The sequence below is a fragment of the Doryrhamphus excisus genome, chromosome 4 (assembly GCF_030265055.1).
Source record: "Doryrhamphus excisus isolate RoL2022-K1 chromosome 4, RoL_Dexc_1.0, whole genome shotgun sequence".
NCBI lineage: Eukaryota > Metazoa > Chordata > Actinopteri > Syngnathiformes > Syngnathidae > Doryrhamphus > Doryrhamphus excisus.
In genome coordinates, this window is record NC_080469.1 from 4755988 (window position 1) to 4776806 (window position 20819).

At 38.9% G+C, this 20819-nt stretch overlaps 1 protein-coding gene across 11 annotated transcripts in view; it reads right to left on the minus strand.

The window, feature by feature from the left end:
• fbrsl1 (fibrosin-like 1) overlaps positions 1 to 20819 on the minus strand; it is a 331766-nt gene that overhangs the window by 150381 nt on the left and 160566 nt on the right. The gene's annotated exons all lie outside the window — the stretch shown is intronic.

The window sequence follows — 20819 nt, forward strand, 5'->3', positions numbered from 1 at the left end:
CCTAACAAATAAGTGTGACGCACTCTTGATTTGTTTTCAAACTCTTCCATTCACATTCTCCCCTGGCGGAGGACTGCAGTCTATTAAGTGTCATTCTAGACAAAATGCAAAGAAAGACATTATTAGCAACCTCAGTCTGGTTAATGTATCCCAGCATAACTCCACCATGCAAACAGGCCTGCTCTAATATTTGTTTTCCCATGGTCTCCCCTTTGATAATAGCTAACCCATGTCAAACAAGTGACACATTGTAATGGTGCACAATAAGAGTGTTTATCCAATGTGAGTGCTGAGTAAAAACGGAAGTGACAATAGATTATTCTTCACATGCATCTGAGCAAATTACAAAGATATACATCCAAATCCCCAGATACCGACATAATATCCTCTGACCCGAAACATGAAACCAGGACAACTGACAACACTTAGTAAAAATATGGCTTTCATAATCCTCATGGGGCCAAGTTGGACTATTGGAAACCTTAGCCTGGAGTTTGCTCTATTCCCTAGAGAATAAAAATGCAGATAGAAAAGACGACTCAAAGATGTTTATCTAGTTTTGTGCCTTGATTCAAGAGTTGGCCACATCAGTGGAACCTCGGTTATTAATGTGTTCCAAAAGGCCCAACTCAAACCAAAATGTACTCAAACCAAATCAGTTTTCCCCATATGAAACAATGCAAATACAATTAATCCATTCCAGGGAAACCAAAAATGTTGACAAGAAAAACACTAAGAGTTTTACAATTAATAGTTTTACATGCAGAAAATGATGAACTATGCATATTAATACATATACTCCAATTGAAAGGGATAAATGTGTCACAATGCGGGAGCCATTATCAATAAGAAAACCAGAGACTTGTGATGTAACTGTGTTATTTAGTAAATAACTACATAGTCAACTGCTTGTCAACTGAGTTGGGGGACAATGACAGTTAAAGTTTCCATGGTAACAGTAACAGGCTGCTAACACAAACATTAAATACATTTTGTCCGAAAGCAATGACATGTATTTCTACATCATTAGCCACGTTTTTTTTCTCTTTCAGAATGGAATCTTTCCGAAAGCAATGGTATACATGGAAAGGAATATTCCAATGGCGTGTCTACATGCGGCGCTATAATCAACCAGAATAGTCAATGGGGCATGCCCAGTAAAGCGTAAACACCAACATCACGTGATACCGACTTCCTGGAGTTTTTCTTTCACTTGTTGGAATAACTCCGTATTGCCAGTTTTTTCCTTCGTCCAGTCTTGAAATTTAGTTTGAATCAAAAACAAACTTTCCTTAGCAGTCCAGTGCCGATTGCTCGCCTCCATTTTTTTAAAATCGAAGAACGTCTGGAGTTGCGTGTTACGTCATATCTCAGCATTCGCTGAAAGAACGCACCCGGGAACAGGAAAAGATAAAGTTCAATCTTGCTAATATTTTATAATTAAACTCGGCACATGTTTTATATAGATATGTATTTTCTTTTTGAATAAAACTAGACTTGTGAATGGCGTATAGAAGGGTTTAGATTCTGTTCCACAGATGGCGCTAATGCACACCAAAGCTGCTTGCCAACCGCCAATAAACAACAGAAGAAGAAAAACACCACGAAGAAGAACGCAGTCTGACAACTTTCCGATTGAGCGGGTACAAGATACCTCAATCAGATTGGGGAAGGGAAAATTCCACCTCTAGGAATCCCATTATATATTCATTCGGATTGGCACTTTTCGGAATGAGGTTACATTCTTCCGTTTGAACAAATAACCCGAATGGAATTGGAATATTTGGGTCCATGTAAACGTAGCTAATTAAACCAGTGTCCCATTCAAATGAGGGGTAAAGTTCGTTAATATTTATGCTCAAATCAATTTCAACCTTATAACCAAAAATGGGCATTATGTGTGGGTGAATATGAAATATCTATTTGACAATAAAAACCACAGGTTACATGCACGCAAAAGGCCAACCTATGATCAAGCACAAAAGTGTGGCAATTAGCGGCTGAAGAGGGGGAAATGTTGGATCATTTGCAATTGCTGGATGTTAATTACCGCATTTTACAGTGTTCAGGAGATAACGAGTTAGCATCTGGTGACAGCGGCAACTCTTCTTTTAATGAGAGCCATGGAAATTTATGAAACTTGAGATCAGGGACAATGAGGCGTTACAGACTTGTCAGACGGTCTCCTGCTCACCCGCCTTTTGTCCTAATGAAGGCAGACTCTTGTTTCTCTCATTCATTAGAAAGCTGTAATCCTCAGTGAGTACGCTCGGTCGTGGATAGGTAAAATTAATCAGGTTGGAATTTTGCCAAAATAAATTCGAAATACCCAATTATTTCCATCAATAATGCAATGTTGGAATCAGTTTGTGATGTAAATACACACTAGTAAAAAAAAAATATATCAGCATACAGTCATATAACTGCCAATTTCCTGTCTGGAGTGGAAAACATAGCTGGCAGCCACACAAACGAGAATGACCATTCATTCCTGTGTATCTCAAAATTGAGGGATCAAGAGCTTGATGAAATCCAGGGGGTTAATATGGCCATGTTGTGGAATTTAGGTTAATGGAATCATTGGTAGGATTCTGTTCTAATGACAGCAATGCTTAAGAGGATCAGCACCTCATGATTTAAAAAAAAGTACACTATATTCTTTAAATTGCACTTTTAAAGACAAACACCCATGCAGCTAAAGCCTATCCCAGCTGACTTGGGTCAAGGGAGGTGAAGTACACCCTGGATTGGTCTGCAATCAATCGTATAGTGCACATACTGCATAGAAAAATAACTCTTCATAGTCACATTCATACTCATGGAGAATTTCAAATCTCCAAATGCGAACATGAATGTTTTTGGGATGTGGGAGGAAGCTGGAATACCCAGAGAAAACCCACGCATGCACGGAGAGAACATGCAAACTCCTGCTGCTGCCCGACGGCATCTACACAATGCAGACAATCCCATGCAATCAACATGTTGTCGCTGTAAAGAATCGTATGAGTGCAGCTTAATTAAATCACCTCCCCCATCATGTTTATCTCCATTGGCTTGACCGCAAGAACATTATGACCAAGAAAGGTCATTGTGCTGAGGTTGGGTTCAGTCTCAACCACGCGGCCCGCGGGCCAAATGTGGCCCGCAGGACACTAGTTTGAGGCCCCCGCCTTGATATGAAAGTTTAATGTTAGTGCGGCCGGCGGAAGTTTGATATGGATGCTGTATGGTATCATGTACCCAGAAAAAATTATTACATTTGATTAATGTTCATGTTAAAGGTTAAATAACTGTTAATAGTTATCCTCCCTATCCGAGTGGAAGTGGTAAGTTTTTGGCTATTTAAGTTTAAAGGAAATAACTTGAAGGCTACCGTTTAGGTCGCTAGCTCTCTAGTTTGCGAGTTAGCATGTGTCTCAAGACCCTGCAGTTGCGCAATATGTTGTAAATAAAAAGAGTTTAAATGTGACTATAGTCGTGTTTTGTCATGTCTACAGGGCTCGAATAATGTTTTGTTAATTTTAATCTGAAAAAATATAATTTGTCCACCCACCAACTATATGTGGTTTCTTAAGTTTTTATTATTTGCCGTTTTATTATTATTATTATTATATTTATTTATTACTGATTGATTTTCTTTATTCTTGATTTGTTTATTTATTTTTCATCTTATTTTGTGTAGAAAAATAAAAATTAAGATATTCAAGAACAGTGGAATGTTTTATCAGAGCTTTTCTTGTAGAAAATTGGAACCAAAGCAAATTTTTTTACATTTTTTTGTTTTTAATAAATGCGTTTTTTTTTTTTTGGGAAAACCTGATGCGGCCCAGTCTCACCCAGACCCGAGCTCCAGTGGCCCCCGAGTAAATTGAATTTGAGACCCCTGGCTTAAATGGTATTTTGAATGAAAACATTATTGAACATCTAACCAAACATTTTAGTACCAGGATGACATATTGATTGTAGTCAATAACCATCTAAAGTTTGGAGCTTGCATGGACATCAACAAATTGAGATGTCAATCACAAATACGCATTCAGTTGCTGCTTGTTTATGCATCTTGAATTACTTTCTTCACTAACAATGCCAATGATGACAAGCATGATGTGTGGTTCGAGTGGTTCACCTTTCATGAAACGACGAGACATTTTTACAAAAGTGCATTTCAGAGTTTTCATGGGAATGATAATGCTGGAGTTTGTATATTTTATACTAAACGAGATTATCACAATTCATCGGTTTCTACATTTAAGCATCTACATCACACTTTATAAAGCTCCATGATGAAAAAAAAAAGTTAAATGTTTATAATTAAGAGAATGTAAATATATTGACTCAAGCTCAATTCTCACAATGAGAGTGCTGACCTGTTAACAAAATATGTGGTGGGAAACCCAATCATTTGTGTTGACAAATGAGCCGACTGGAGAGCGTAAAAGAGGATCTTAACACCAAAGAAGATGAAGCCCCGAGGATGGTGTTCAGATGTCAATAAAAACAGGTGTTAACCAGCTTAGCTAAGATGTTAAGAGCTTGGATAATCCTTGCCTGGATATAAGTGGGATTCAGCTCTCGAATACTAATGCTGAGGATGCACAGTTAAATCACCAGGTTGATTATCTGGTTGAGCTGAACCGCTGTTAGAAATCAACAGTGGTGTGAAAAAGTGTTTGGCCCCTTTGTTGATTTGTTGTTTGACACATTTAAAAGGTAATGGTAATGGTTTTATTTCATTTGAACATGCATCAGATTACAATTGAATGCATCACATAATCAGTTCACAGTTCCACATGTCCAAAAGGAGTAGGAAGAAGCAAAGCTTATTAAATCCTACCCCTCCATCTGGTACTTTTACAATCCGTAACTGTTACATTTGTTCACTTCCTGCTTTCCATAATACAATTTGAGGTTATTTATTTATTTATTTATTTTTAATAATATATGACGATACAATGACACAATGGGTACCATAGTAACTGTCAATATAGTGATATGTATAGCACATCATGACTGGTTCAAGACTCTTCATCCTTGTATTTAGCTGTATTTAAATATTGGAGATCAAAAAAAAATGTCAAAAAAAATGTCAATGCTAACATTTAACTCTTTATTTAAGTGAGGATGGGCATACTGTTTCTACTCTTTATAAATGAGTATCCATTGCTAATGGATTTCTAACAAGTACGAGTACGTCTCTTCATTATCCGTAATTGTATTCACTCTTCATGCTCTGTGATTGGCCAGTCACACACAACGACCGCCCCTTCCTAGACTGACACTGGAAACTTCATGCATTCATTTTAATAGGATTTCCTTAGAGGTGCATTTGACATAAAAATAAAGTTATTAAATAATAATGTCTTACAGATCACATACACATACATAGTTCACATATAGCTGAATAATAATAAATATAACAACTTCTAATCCATCCTTGTCAATTTCATTGACTTCAAATAATGTGGTGATCCAAGTGTCACCCTATTTATGGTTAAAACACACCCACTTTCGGTTTATGCCCCTCCCACTCTGAGTACAGCAACGGATACAGATACAAAAGGGTATTTCTAAAGTCTTGTGACTCCAGCGAAGCACAGTGAGAACCGTTTTCTACAAATGGCTTGTAACAGTGGTGAACCATCCCAGGAATGGCCGGCCAACCAAAACTACCCCAAGAACACAGCAATGACTGATCCAAGATGTCACAAAAGACCCCCTAAAAACACCCCAACAACTGCAGACCTCACTTCAGCCTCAGTCAGTGTTCATTCGAGATCATCTGGACAATAAAGAATAATATGAATAATCAGGCGTGCTACTTATAATATCATAATTTTGTTAATTTTCAATTAGCAGAACACATACAGTGGCAACAGTAACCTGCATTAGGTACACTTGCACAGTAGCACAAGAGCGGCATCAGGCATTCTGCATGTATGGATGACATAAACATGCTAAAATATTACACCCCTCTCAATACGATGTAGTATGGACCTTGCAATCTTACACCCCTCTCAATACGATGTAGTATGGACCTTGCAATCTTAAACTTGCTTCATAACTAACACGGTGCACGACCGTGCATCAGTCACTGACGGTGTTCTTTTTTCAACTCATCCCTAGTGTTCATGACTTCACCCTAACAAAGATACTGGACAAAAATGGCCAGCACTGCAGAGCTCCAAGACAAACAACATGGCTGAAAAAAAAATAATATTAATGCTCAATTCAATTTTGCCAGATTATTCCCAAAACCTCTGGGAAAATATTCGTCTCTGGTCTGACGAGACAAAAGTTGTGTGTCCCATAACATCTGCCGTAAAAGTAACGTCACATTTCAGAAGAACATCATAACAACAGGTTAACATGTGGGCCTCACAGTCAGAGCAAAGGTTTGAATCTCCCCTGGGACGTCTCTGTGTGGAGCTTGCATGTTCTTTCCGTGTACTCCGGCTTTTTTCCACATGCCTGAAATTGGAGACTCTAACTTGGGATACGTGGGGTGAATGTAAGTGTGAATGCTTGTTTGTCTGTACTACCCCACAATCAAATTTCATAATAAAAATTCTGGCACCAGGTTGCCTTGTGATTGAGGGTGTTTTGATTTGTAAACACCCGTCAGGTCTCACTCCTCTTTTCTCGCCGCCTGACATTAGCGCAAGCGTGAAATGGGATTTTACGTTGAGCGGTCTTCTTGCACTGAGCACACCGAAGTTTACCCACCTGGAAAACACATCCTTTCATCCACTTTCACCCACTTTCGATACAGCTTATCCTGTTCGGGGCCATGGGGAGCTTGAACCTAGTCCCTTATGACTTGAAAGTTGTACTAAACCCTGAACTGGAAGCCTGGACATTCAAACAGATAACCACTGATACTTTAATAATTGGTAGAATTGGTAAACTATTGGTAGAAAATTGGTAGACTATTGGACATATATGTCCAACATGATAGAATTAAAACAAAGCTCTCCTCCAATTTCGTGTAGCTTTTTACTTTGTCCTTCTTCGCCACTCCATTTGAAATCCATTCTTAAGTTGTGTATACTAGCTTGAAGCAAACTAGCTATCTCGCTAGCAGTAATCGCATAGCCTGTACATTAGCAATGTGGTGTAAAAAAAGAATAACAGTGTGAAGGTGACTGTAGGGATGTTATTTTATGTCTACGGGGCTCTAATAATAGTTAAAAAATAGAAATATAGACATTCATAAACAGGTTTTCTATGCATTTACTACAAAAAAAAAATATTCCATGCATTAATACGGAACCCTACCTCTCAAAAATTTACTTATGAGGCAGGGTAACTGCGATAAAGATTTCATTCATTATTTTCTACCGCTTATCCTCATGAGGGTCATGGGGGATGCTGGAGCCTATCCCAGCTGTCTTCAGGCGAGAAGCGGGATACACCCTGGACTGGTCGCCAGCCAATCACAGGGCACATATAGACAAACAACCATTCACACTCACATTCATACCTATGGACAATTTGGAGTCACCAAAAAACATAGCGTGTTTTTGGAATGTGGGAGGAAACTGGAGTACCCGGAGAAAACCCACGCATGCACGGGAGAACATGCAAACTCGAGGGCGGGATTGAACTCGGGTCTGCTAGCTGTGAGGTCTGCGCGTTAACCACTCGACTGCCGTGCAGCTCAGGAAAGTGATTTAACTTTATATTATTTACTACTTTTTTTTTTTACTTATTATATATTGTTTTATATCACCTTATGATGTCATGTCTATGTCATGGGACTATTGGAAAGAAATATTTAAACTTGAAATATTGTTGAAAAATGTTATTTATTTAATTTGGAAGAGTCAATCTTAGTAAGTAATGTGATGTGTTCAAGATTCATTGTGTCCTTTTTAACTAGATAATAGTGATAATAATGAGGAAAAATATGCCGACATATATAAAGCAATTTTCATACAAATAACTACTTTGAATCCTACATGTTATGTTGAGAAAAGCAGTACTAATAATAATACAGTGGACCAGGACTTGATGACTTGATTTCACGTTCTCTCACAATTTTAGTGCAACTTACACTTGAAAAAACACTGCAACCTGCAGCTTTCATAGGAATTTTTTTTAAGGAAAAGTCCTGGAGGTACTGATTGACGGAGGTCTTCAACAGTAACACTGTCCTCAATCACAAGACATTTTATGCTTATCCATCTGACGATTGAGCAATCATATTTCTATTGACGAGCGCCTCAATAGCCCCGCATTACACGAGGCGCACTGTAGCATGAAAGACTAGACATATAACCTTCAAGTTGCTAGTGTCTTGCCTTTTGATGAATGTCAACAAAGCAGTTGGAGGAAATGAGAAAAAGAGAGAAGGGGCGGGTGGGGGGGGGTTTGGCTGGCTGGCTGGCTGGCAGGCTGGCTGGGTGGGGAAGCGAACACACAATTATAAAAGCTTCATTTCTTCAGAGAACCATAAAGTCTCGTCCCAGAAGGGCAGCTGAGCACAAATCAATTTCTCTCAGTCGATTACAAGCACTGAGGTTCTAACCTTCATTTGTGAGTCTAATACTCCAACAGTTATGTAGAACACATACCAATTAAGCAATTCTGCTGGAATAAGAGGGCTGTGAACTGATGCGATTATGGAGGCCGGGCCGCTGGGGAGGTTGGGTTATCAGCTCAGGAGCAAGGAGAATGTAGGGAGCAGGGCAAAAGAAAAAAAAAAAGGGGGAGAAGGATGGCGAAAAGAAAAGAGTAATGAAGGCAAAAGAAAAGTCATTTATTAAGCCTAATACTCTGTGAAATGTTCCCATGGTAATAAGGCAGGGAGACTGCGCTAATATCAGGGAGCCATGCAGAAAAGGTCATTCGATAGCTGCACCGCCCACAGGGGTCGTGCGGGCGGGTGCTGCTCAAACACATCTGATAATGCTCTCAGCGACGTCGCACCGTGCCGGAGGTCAAGAGGGTGGGAGCTTGGGAGAAGATGCCATTTGTGGAAAATTGCCGAGATGCACCACTGTGCTCGGAGATAATGCTCACCGGTGACTTTTGATGTGCAGAAGACAGCTGCATGACGGCAAAACGCAATAAGTATGATGACAGGCCATCAAGGATTATCAGGCATAAATGTAGCACATTTTTGTGTATTATGTTCCCTACTAAGTTTGGGTTTACAATCATTCATATTTATGGTGACATAAATATACAACAGAGGAAGACAGCCTCTCTTTTTTTTTTTTTCCTGCTTTTCATTCGCCGTCGGCGCACATAAAAGAAAAACAATTTAGCGACACGTTGTCGTTTTGTATTGTCGCAAGCTAAATCTTAAGGCAATTTCTGCATCTCTGCAGAAATGTGAAGACCAACACATTGTCATTCACCGCCGAGGTGCACCTTAACCACCACCCTCCCTTGCCAGAAGATTTATGGTAATTCCTGATAGCGTGAGATAGGATGCAGCCCATAAACCCATGTGAGGCATGTGTTTCCATGGCAACTGCTCCCACTAGTCACTAGGCCTTGATGTTTGACGTTTTTTTTTCTTTTTTTTTTCCCTCTGCATTGTAGGTACCGTCTATTTGGATGCCAGCGGTAAGAATGAGATGCAGATTTGTGGCAAAGCAGAGACACAGATGTTTTCTCATTGCCTTTTAATCTTTTACTCTTTCAGTACCTCGTGAGAAACACGCTCCCTTCTGAATGATAATTGGACAAGATGAATAATAAACCAAATGAAAGTAGATCGATGCCTGTAAGGAACATTTTAATAGTGTGGTACTTTAGGGCTATTATGAGCACAGAGTCAAATGCTTAGCTTTTGCCCCCATGAAGTCATAAGAATGTACTGCATCTTGAAAACATGTTCAATGTCCATTTCTAACAATTTCCGACCGATAAAAATCTGAAAAATAAGACATTTACCTACAACAAGGCTTAAGTCAGGGGTCTCAAACTCAATTTACTTGGGGGCCACTGGAGCTAGGGTCTCATTCCACTGTTCTCAAATATCTTAATTTTTATTTTTCTGCACAAAATAAGATGAAAAATAAATAAACAAATCAAGAATAAAGGAAATCAATCAATCAGTAATAAATAAATAAATAAATAAATATAATAATAATAATAATAATAATAATAATAATAATAATAATAATAATAATAATAATAATAATAATAATAATAATAATAATAATAATAAAATGGCAAATAATAAAAACTTAAGAACCCACATATAGTTGGTGGGTAGACAAATAATTTTTTTCAGATTAAAATTAACAAAGCATTATTAGAGCCCTGTAGACATGACAAAACACGACTATCGTCACATTTATACTTTTTTTATTTACAACATATTGCGCAACTGCAGGGTCTTGAGACACATGCTAACTCGCAAACTAGAGAGTTAGCGACCTAAACGGTAGCCTTCAAGTTATTTCCTTTAAACTTAAATAGCCAAAAACTTACCACTTCCACACGGATAGGGAGGATAACTATTAACAGTTATTTAACCTTTAATATGAACATTAATCAAATGTAATAATTTTTTCTGGGTACATGATACCATACAGCATCCATATCAAACTCGCGCCGGTCGCACTAACATTAAACTTTCATATCAAGGCGGGGGCCGCAAACTAGTGTCCTGCGGGCCACATTTGGCACATCATGACTGGTTCAAGACTCTTCATCCTTGGATTTAGCAAACATCAACTGCTTGTATTGTTTCTTGAATTGGCTCATCGTTGTGCATTGTTTGAGGGTCTTACTCAATCCATTCCATAGTTTGATTCCACATACTGACTATGGGATGGATTGAGTCAGTATGTCATCATCTAACACCCCCTTTTCCTGCAACACAATGCCACAGATCGATTGCAGCCCTGAGGGAAACACTACATGCCTATCAATCATAAAATGTGTCAGAGAGAAAGATCCCAGTTGACATTGGAAAATTGTACAAAAATAGATGCCATGGAAACTTAAATTGAATCCTAAATTTATTCACAGAATTAATATGATTTCCACCCGAATCCCTCCAGTATTTGTGATTGGCTTCCACACACATCCGAGCCAGTCTACCAAACACGCACTTTCCTGGTCTAATGTCATGTGGCAAACACATTTCCCTTTGTCTCCCATTAAGCCAAACAGCAACGTCCATATCAGGAGGTCCTCTGTGGGGTTTTTGACAACACAGAGATAAATGTGGATATTTTGACAGTATGCGATATCACAAAACCAGCTATTTGCATGATAAGTCTGCCACTGTTTCTCCCCGGAGAGCTTGATTACAAAAGGATGTTTCAAATGCTATCAAATGTGCCAAAAGTTTCTTTTGATAACTCCATCAGATGGATTCCTGAGTTTAATGGTAGCAATCTGAGCGTACCCAGGGAGATGCCTAAAACAGAGCCAATTATGGTCAGGAGAAATATGAGGAAGGGATGAATAAAATCACCTTAAAATGTTCATAAATAATGCACCTTGCACAGTCGAGAGCTGCTGCATATTTAACTATGCAAGCTTCTTCCTGTTTTTTTTTTTTTTTCTGCTGGCAGGGAAACAAAACAGCATGTACTGTGGGTCAACATGACAGCAGTAGAGGAGAGCAATGTAGGGCTCAATCAATCCTCTCAGCCTTGGCCTACCACCCACATGAAGCATGCCCTCCTTGCAGCAGATCTGGAGGCACAGCATGACTACACCACCTACTGCATTTTCATGCTGTTGCTGAAAAGCACGCTGGCAAAAGGAAATATTGTCATTTGACTGGTTGACCTATTATGAAAATATAAGGTGACAAGCGGAGAGAAAATGTATTCCTGAGCTGTCAAAGGTTTGTTTAAAGAAATCAAACCAACATCATATGAATGCTATAAGGTGGTACAGTATATATACTGTTGTGAATGTCTTTCATTAAGACATAATCTACCATTGCAGTTTGCTAATATATTGTAATTATAATCAAGCTAATATTTAATGACACACACTCTTTCTTCGAGATCTAATTAATGCACCCACAGTAGTGAACTTCAACAGAGATTAAATGTGAAAGGAAAAAGTGAATAACATTTAAACGCTCCTTTCAACTCTAAACATTCTAATTTCTTATCCTCGCAAAATCCTCGGAGAGAAATTAATAATGCATATAGACCAATTAGCTGTATAAATATTAATCACATGACACTTCAGTCTAAGACGAACAGTACACACGGATAAACTATGGCTTTCTGGTGTGCAGAAACAACACACCTCCAAAATTGCGACCTCACTATAAGATGTTTTTTTTTTTTTTTTCAAAAATAAGGGCCAAAATTAATAATTCTCATGCTTAAAATGACTAAATGAACAAAAATAGAAAATAAGTGTTATGAAGTGTAATAAGGTGTGTGACGTCAGCCAGGTTGAATTGACTATTAGTTGAGTAATAGCAGCAGGTTAGCAGTGTAGAGAGTGGACAACAGCAGCTCCTGTGTGAATGTTCTCTGCTTGTTAATAATTATAATAATAATGATTGAAGAAAATCGTGCATTTCTCCTTAAACAGTTTCAGTAGAGGAGTATCCAAAAGCAGAAAGACCACTGTCCCTTGTTGGTCCATTAACACCGTCTTTCTCTTCCATGTAGATGGGTTCAAAGGTCATTCACTGCTGCAGGCTGCACAAGAGGCAGACATGGTCAAAGTGAAGAAGACCTTGACTTTGGAAATTATCAGCTTCAAGCAGCCACAATCACAACCAAGCATGCTTCACATTTCCAACCATAATGCTGATATCGATAACAATCTGTCACTTAAATAATACCTCCTCCTATATGGGGTAATACAAGTGTAAAGGGGTGCTATTTCATGTCTATAATAATAATAATGCTAAAACCTGTATTTACAAGATTCCGTATCAACCGATTTTCTTTGCGGGAGAGATCGATATGTGTCGGTAAATGCCTTTCACCACCGATCCAAAAAACTGATCACCTGTGGATAGCACTATTATAGCGCTTTCGTTGACCTACCTAATGTTTTGGGCAGTGTCGTCCTCGTTTCCCCACAATAACAATCATGGTGGACAACAGTAAAGGCCCCACTTATAGCATAAAGAAAAGCAAGAGCACCAACAATGTTTCAGTCAGCTTCAGCAGATACGGTGATGTGACACAAGTAGGTAGACTAAGGCGCTGTTAAGACAGAAATGTTCCTAGGATACTTTTTTGAGGCGGTTTGAAAACCAATCACATCCACACTGTACTGGATTAGTAAATAGTTGCACCCAAATGGGAAAAATATTTGTGAAAATCTATATTTTTTTCCTTTTCTTTTGTTTTTGGTAGGCAAAATGCCTCAACAATATCGTAATATTGTAGTTAGTATTGCAGTTTAAATATGTACTGGATCTGTGACACAAAATGCATACCACCTCCAAAACCAAGTCCTAACAAAATGCTAAAAAATATTCATTTGGCACTCATATTGAAACATTCTGCATTGATAACTATTAAGTCCGGCAAAAAAAATCCTGCACAAAGTATTTTTCCCTATATTGGTGCAAGTCCAACAACAAATCGGGTTCCAATCCAAAGTGAGAAGAGGGGATTAAGGGGCAAGGTACAGCAAGGATAATCCTGAACCTGGTTGCCTTTAAAACCAACACAAAAGGTAAACATTGCAAGATAACGCACTCTAACATAAAAATGTTGGGAGTCCAATGTGTCGACAGTTGGAGATAACACTAATCCAAGCAAAATGTTACTCAACATGTTTGACGTGATTAAATGACTTATGTGGGACAACTAAAAAAATTATACATACACACCCTTATTATAAATCATTTGGTTGCATTATGCACCCGAGAGCTTATTTTGGCGCCTCTTGGACAAAATGAAGTGGACTGTGTAGTGCCGGTTGTGGCTTGAATGACGTCCTGGTGGATCAACGCTGTGGAGCGTCCCCACCCACTCACTCACACACAAGTTCTGACAATTATTTGTTTTAATTGAAATATATATGTATTACGTTATAGTACATTTCCACAAAAGATTACTTCAAAAAATAAGCGAGAAAATATTAAACACGGGCTGCACGTTGGACGAGTGGCTAGCGCACAGACCTCACAGCTAGGAGACCAGGGTTCAATTCCACTCTCGGCCATCTCTGTGTGGAGTTTGCATGTTCTCCCCGTGCATGCGTGGGTTTTCTCCGGGTACTCTGGTTTCCTCCCACATTCCAAAAACATGCTAGGTTAATTGGCGACTCCAAATTGTCCATAGGTATGAATGTGAGTGTGAATGGTTGTTTGTCTATATGAGCCCTGTGATTGGCTGGCGACCAGTCCATGATGTACCCCGCCTCTCGCCCGAAGACAGCTGGGATAGGCTCCAGCACCGCGACCCTCATGAGGATAAGCGGTAGACAATGAATGAATGAATGAATATTAAACACAACAGAAAGAGAAAAATATGTACAAAATCAAAAAGCGTACATAAGTGTACAAAAGCGGTGAGATTCCTCGTTCATAAAAAAAAAAAAGTTCACCGTGCATAGATTCAGCATTGGGTAAGATGTTCGGTCGCCAATGTAATTACAAACAGAACAGTGCAAAACGGTGTGTGTGTTCACAGTAAGTCATCGGGAAAAAAATACTGTGGACGTTTGGCAATGCTAATTGCCTGTAAGAAAATGTCACAAACACCACTTCCACAACTTTACTGAGTAATAGATGACACATTGAAGGAAATATTCATTCATTTTCTACCGCTTATCCTCACGAGGGTCCCGGGGGTTGCTGTCTTCGGGCGAGAGGTGGGGTACACCCTGGACTGGTCGCCAGCCAATCACAGGGCACATATAGACAAACAACCATTCACACTCACATTCATACCTATGGACAATTTGGAGTCGCTAATTAACCTAGCATGTTTTTGGAATGTGGGAGAACATTCAAACTCCACACAGAGATGGCCGAGAGTGAGACTGAACTCGGGTCTCCTAGCTGTGAGGTCTGAGCGCAAACCAATCAACCGCCGTGCAGGCCTGTTATTGAATATTATTATTATTATTATTATTATTATTATTATTATTATTATTATTATTATTATTATTATTATTATTATTATTATTATTATTATTATTATTATTATTATATTATATTATTATTATATATTATCATAACAGTGTTGACAATAATAATGTTTAGCATCAATTTATGGGACAATAAACACTTGCAATCAAAACGTTTGTTCGTCCAATCATATTTTTACATTGAACTTTTCTTAAAATTGTTAAAATCTCATGTCATCTTGTTCTTGTGGAACCAATGTTGTGCATGTTCTGGTCTCGTGACACCACTAGTCAGCACTGCTCAAAAAGTTAACTGATTTGCAATAACATCATGACTAAAATCCCCATTCAGAGCCAACATAATGGGGTTGTATGATTAAGCAATGGCTTCTAAGGCGCTGGACCTCCCCAGACCTTTATAACTGCAACCATGTAAGATTGACTTCCATCTTATTCATTTCAAACCAAGCCATAAATGATCAGTTTTTCATTTAACCCTTTAATGTAAACCATGTGGCCCACTGGTTGGGCTGTGTTACATTGACTCACTGACTCTAATCACCAAGTCACTACTTTAATTATCTAAACTTGTGGTATTTGCTGGACATGGATTACACTGATATATGTCAAGTTGACTTCCAATGATTCTTCACCAAACTGTCAAACACAAAGGAGGTAATTGTATATTTAAGTGCACCAAAAAAAAAACGCCGAAGAAATTAAGCAAGTGAAAATCCGCTAAACCCATTCTGACATAGACTAATAATGTTCCACAAGCCTCATGCATAACTGTGTACTACTTAAGTATGACTAGACCAATAAAGGTCATGAAATGCAGCTTCTGTTATTTATTAGACTATTTTAAATGTTTCTCTCAATGTGAATCACATTTCCAGCCGCGTTTGTTTGTTTGTTCAGACAAATGCTGCCATGTCGAGGCCAGTCCCTTGTGGATATTAAACAATTCTCATGGGGAAAATGCATGGAGGAAAGATATGTGATGCATATTGGTCATATCATCAAAAGGCTGTGTTTATGTTCCATTTAGTTTGGAAAGACATTTGAAGCAGACAATGTACATATATGCCGGATATTTATGAAATGCCTATGGAATATTTTCCTCATAATTCCTGTTTTTCATATATCGAATTTTGCAAAAGTGGAGCAAATAACAACCCTCACACTTTGAGCAGCTACAGAAGTAGATGGCTTCACTGCAACATTTAAAGGAGAAATTATAGAACCAAGACCTTGCGGTTTAATCACCAAAGTCAGAAGGTCAGAGTCATTCATCGTGTTTCCTTTCAAAGAAGGAATTTCAGAGAGATGAGCACTCCGTTTCACCCCCCCAACCCCCCAATCCCTCCGCCTCCTACTTCAACTATGTAATTTCATTTTGTTGTTACTGTTCGAAGGGGCTGTGTCAACCATAATGAATTCCAAAATGTTAAGATTTGCATTTCAATTTGGTAACCTCCTTCTCAAAGGCGATAAAGTCCCCAACCCAGGCACTACATCACATTAAGCATATGTCAATCTTTTGTAAAAAACCCAACCCTAATGTCTCTACGGTTTTCTTTCTTCATCATTGTGCCTGCTACTTTTTGTCGCCCTGTTTTACGAGCCAAATAAATAGCCGCACAAAACATCTGAAGCCACAAGAGGGATCTTAAGTGGGTCTCTTAAAAACAGCAGCCAACAGTGTAAACTGTGTCCTGTTTTAACCCTTCCTGCATTTAACACTGGTAAGTTGCAGACTTGAATGTTTGTCTCTCTAGTTTTCAATTTATGGAAACACAAAAAGTCACCCAAGACTGCTATTTCGCTCAATAAACTTCATTACATCTTGACATAAAGTAGTCAGTCTTTGCATAGGTTCCCCATTACGGTCAAAAAACGGACGTCTGTTAAAGTACACAGTGGAGCCCCACAAATTAGATATATTTTTTACATTTTATTTTATTTTTGCTCTCCAAAATAATAATAATAATCTGCTTTTCAACAGAAAACATACCTCATTCAGTTGGTAATTATTTATAAATATGTAAGCGTGAGCCAGTTGTGTGTCAAAACCAGGTCATGTCGGTCCAGAACAGATGCCACAACAAAAAGCTGGCATCTGGATATACTTGACATGTTGACAATCTCATGTCAGGGTAATATTAAAGCTTTATTGTCATGGTCTTTGGTGTTGGTTCTGACCGCATACAGTTTTGAATCAAATATGTTTACCATATGTGAACCGAATGGTGCACGGCCCATTTGGTGTCTTCAACTCTACAGCCAAGCACACTTCATGATGTCATGATGCTCTGATTCCCAACCAAAGTTCAACATGACATCAGTCGTTATTTGGTCATACGAAAACAGTTTGTCTTAGGAAATATAAGCATGTACACTTTTATTTTCCTATGCTGTTTACACGTATATCTGTCGATCAAGCAATATTCCAAAATAACTTAAAACAACATCAAAATGATGTATTACACATGCCAGCAGTGTAAATCATACCACAGATTTAGTGACTGCCAAACAAAATATTGAATCTGACTATGGTGTGTGGCCGCCGACTGGAAAGTCCGGGCTTCCCTACTGAGACTGCTGCCCCCCCTGTGACACAGACCCGGACTGGAGGTGGAAGAAAATTTAATGAAATTGAATGTTCTCAATACACCAACAACTTATATGCTGCATCTGTATAGGAATGTGATGTATGTGTTGTATAGTGTGATCGCTGGTCCTCTTCAACCTTTTAATTTCATCTCTGAAAAGAAGCAGTTTGAACGGAATTTAAATTGTAGTCATCGAAAGCTTTTGGACGAATAGGATCTTTGAGAAAGACAAGCCACTTTGACACTTGCATGCTTTTTTTTGTGCCATTAGCCACGTTTACATGGACCCAAATATTCCAATTCCATTCAGGTTATTTGCTCAAACGGAAAGAATCTAACCATTCCAAAAGAAAAGTGCCAATCCGAATGAATATATAATGGGATTCCCAGGGGTGGAATATTCCTTTCCCCAATCCGATTGAGGTATCTTGTACCCGCTCAATCGGAAAGTTGTCAGACTGCGTTCTTCTTCGTGGTGTTTTTTCTTCTTCTGTTGTTTATTGGTGGTTGGCAAGCAGCTTTGGTGTGCATTAGCGCCATCTGTGGAACAGAGTCTAAACCCTTCTATACGCCATTCACAAGTCCACTTTTATTCAAAAAGAAAATACATATCTATATAAAACATGTGCCAAGCTTAATTATAAAATATTAGCAAGATTGAACTTTATCTTTTCCTGTTCCCGGGTGCGTTCTTTCAGCGAATGCTGAGATATGACGTAACACGGAGCTTGAGATGTTATTCGATTTAAAAAAAATGGAGGCGAGCAATCGGCACTGGACTGCTAAGGAAAGTTTGTTTTTGATTCAAACTAAATTTCAAGATTGGACGAAGGAAAAACTGGCAATACGGAGTTATTCCAACAAGTGAAAGAAAAACTCCAGGAAGTCGGTATCACGTGATGTTGGTGTTTACGCTTTACTGCGCATGCCCCATTGACTATTCTGGTTGATTATAGCGGCGCATGTAGACACGCCATTGGAATATTCCTTTCCATGTATACCATTGCTTTCGGAAAGGTCATTCGGAAAGATTCCATTCGGAAAGAGAAAAACTCCTCATGTAAACGTAGCTAGTGAGTAATGTTGTCATAAACAGGTATGAACATTTTGCAAAATTCGTGCAAGTATCAAGATGGCATGAGAAAGTCATTGTGTCACAGGTCAATCACTTCCCAAGACGATACAAACGATTGGGTCTTCAAGATGAGATTTTAACATTACTTTTAAGAAAATGAAAAAAAAAATATGACAAATATATGACAATGTATTGCAATCTACTCATTTAATTTCTACTACATTACACTGAATATATGCCCACACTGATCTATGCTCCTTCAAAACACGGATGCAATAATAACTTAGAAGGAACTCTAAAGCCACGGACATCGTATTTTACATCCAACAAAAGACCAAACTCTCAGGCAACCCACGTTCAGGCGTAACAGTTAATCGCCTCATTTCCCCGACCCATAGGAAAGAATTACAGCGCCTGCGCCAGAGTGTATAATGAATACCATAAAGCGGGCCTATAAAGGCAGCAGTGGGAGTCGGTCTAAGCACAGACGTTAGTCGGCACACACTAGTGTACCCAATGATTGCTGCAGGAGAAGTGAGGTGGGACAGCCTCCACATCATTAATGAGCGCTAATATTTCAAAGGAGGACGTAGGGCCTGAGCACTGACCGTTATATTAAAAATCAAACGGTGTGACCTTGTTAAGATGGATGCCTGGTTGCTCTGTCCCCCAGCAGCTCAGCTAGATGGCACACTGCATTAAAAGGTAGCTCTTCACTGGTTCAGACATCAGCTAAGGCTGCAGATATACGGGGTGTATCGGGAGCATTACGAGTGGCATTTAATTAAAGAAAAGTAAGCTGTGGGATTTTATAGACTGGCCAGGGATTGCTATATCCAGTAAGTGGAAATGAAGGATGCTTGAAAGGCAACATAAATCTAATGTAGTGCTAACTTAACCTTCATATCACTGTAAAAGTCAAGGTGAGGGAACTTGTCTGCAACATTATTTTCTTTTCATATTTCTCAAAAATGGCTGCACGGTGGAGAAGTGGTTGGAGCGCAGGCCACACAGCTAGGAGACCCGAGTTCGATTCCACTCTGTGTGGAGTTTGCATGTTCTCGCCCATATTCTCCGGGTACTCCAGCATTCCTCCAACATTCCAAAAACATGGTAGGTCAATTGGCGATAAATTCTCCATGGTATGAATGTGAGTGTGAATGGTTGTTTGTCTATATGTGCCCTGTGATTGGCTGGCCACCAGTCCAGGGAGTACCCCACCTCTCGCCCAATGTCTTATGATTAAGACATTAAGGCAGCTATGTCCGACATTGCATATTGAAAATACATTTTCCTCCCATCCTGTGTGGAAGTGGTAATTTTGGACGTCTTGCTTTGTCCATCTTCCCCACTCCATTTGAAACACTTTCTAAAGTTTAGAATAGTAAGTATAGTAGCATGTTGCCGCCGTCTCATGTGTCCCTGTAGTGATCCCATAGTAGAGCAATTTGTTGTTAACAAAGCTCTAATAACGGTAAAAGTAATAAACAGGTTTTCTATAGAAAACTATGCTCTAACTATGAAACCATACCATTTGTTAATATTGAATCCTATTTTTATGGAATTTCACTGACGAAGCATGGCAAATCAAGGTCGTAACTCTAAAGTCCTGTTTTTGTGTACTTCCAAAAGGGACACTTTGAGGTATGACCACCAAGAAGGATATTTTCTTCTTCCCAGCTGTCTGGAATGGAGCATTAGTCACAACCACATGAGGAAGATGAAATATGATGTATCGGATTGCTTCACCATTCTTCATAGGATATCCCGGAAATGGCGCATTGGCAGTTAAAGTGCTCTCTGAGGTACCTGTGTGTATATTGATGATTGACACATCATCATCATCATCAGTGCAGAGAACAAGGATGGCTGAAATCTAAGTATGTGCTTACTCAGTCCGTCCCCCCAGAGTATATGTGAATATGTTTTGATTTTAATGCTTTTAGTTTCAATGTAATAAACTGTAATACCGCTACTAGTTTAAAGCCTGATCTGGTCACTATTAAATACAATCAAACCTCGGTTTTCCAACGCCCCAGTTTTCGGATGATTCAGTTTTTGAACTGTCTTGGTTAATGTACAATATTGCACTTAACCAA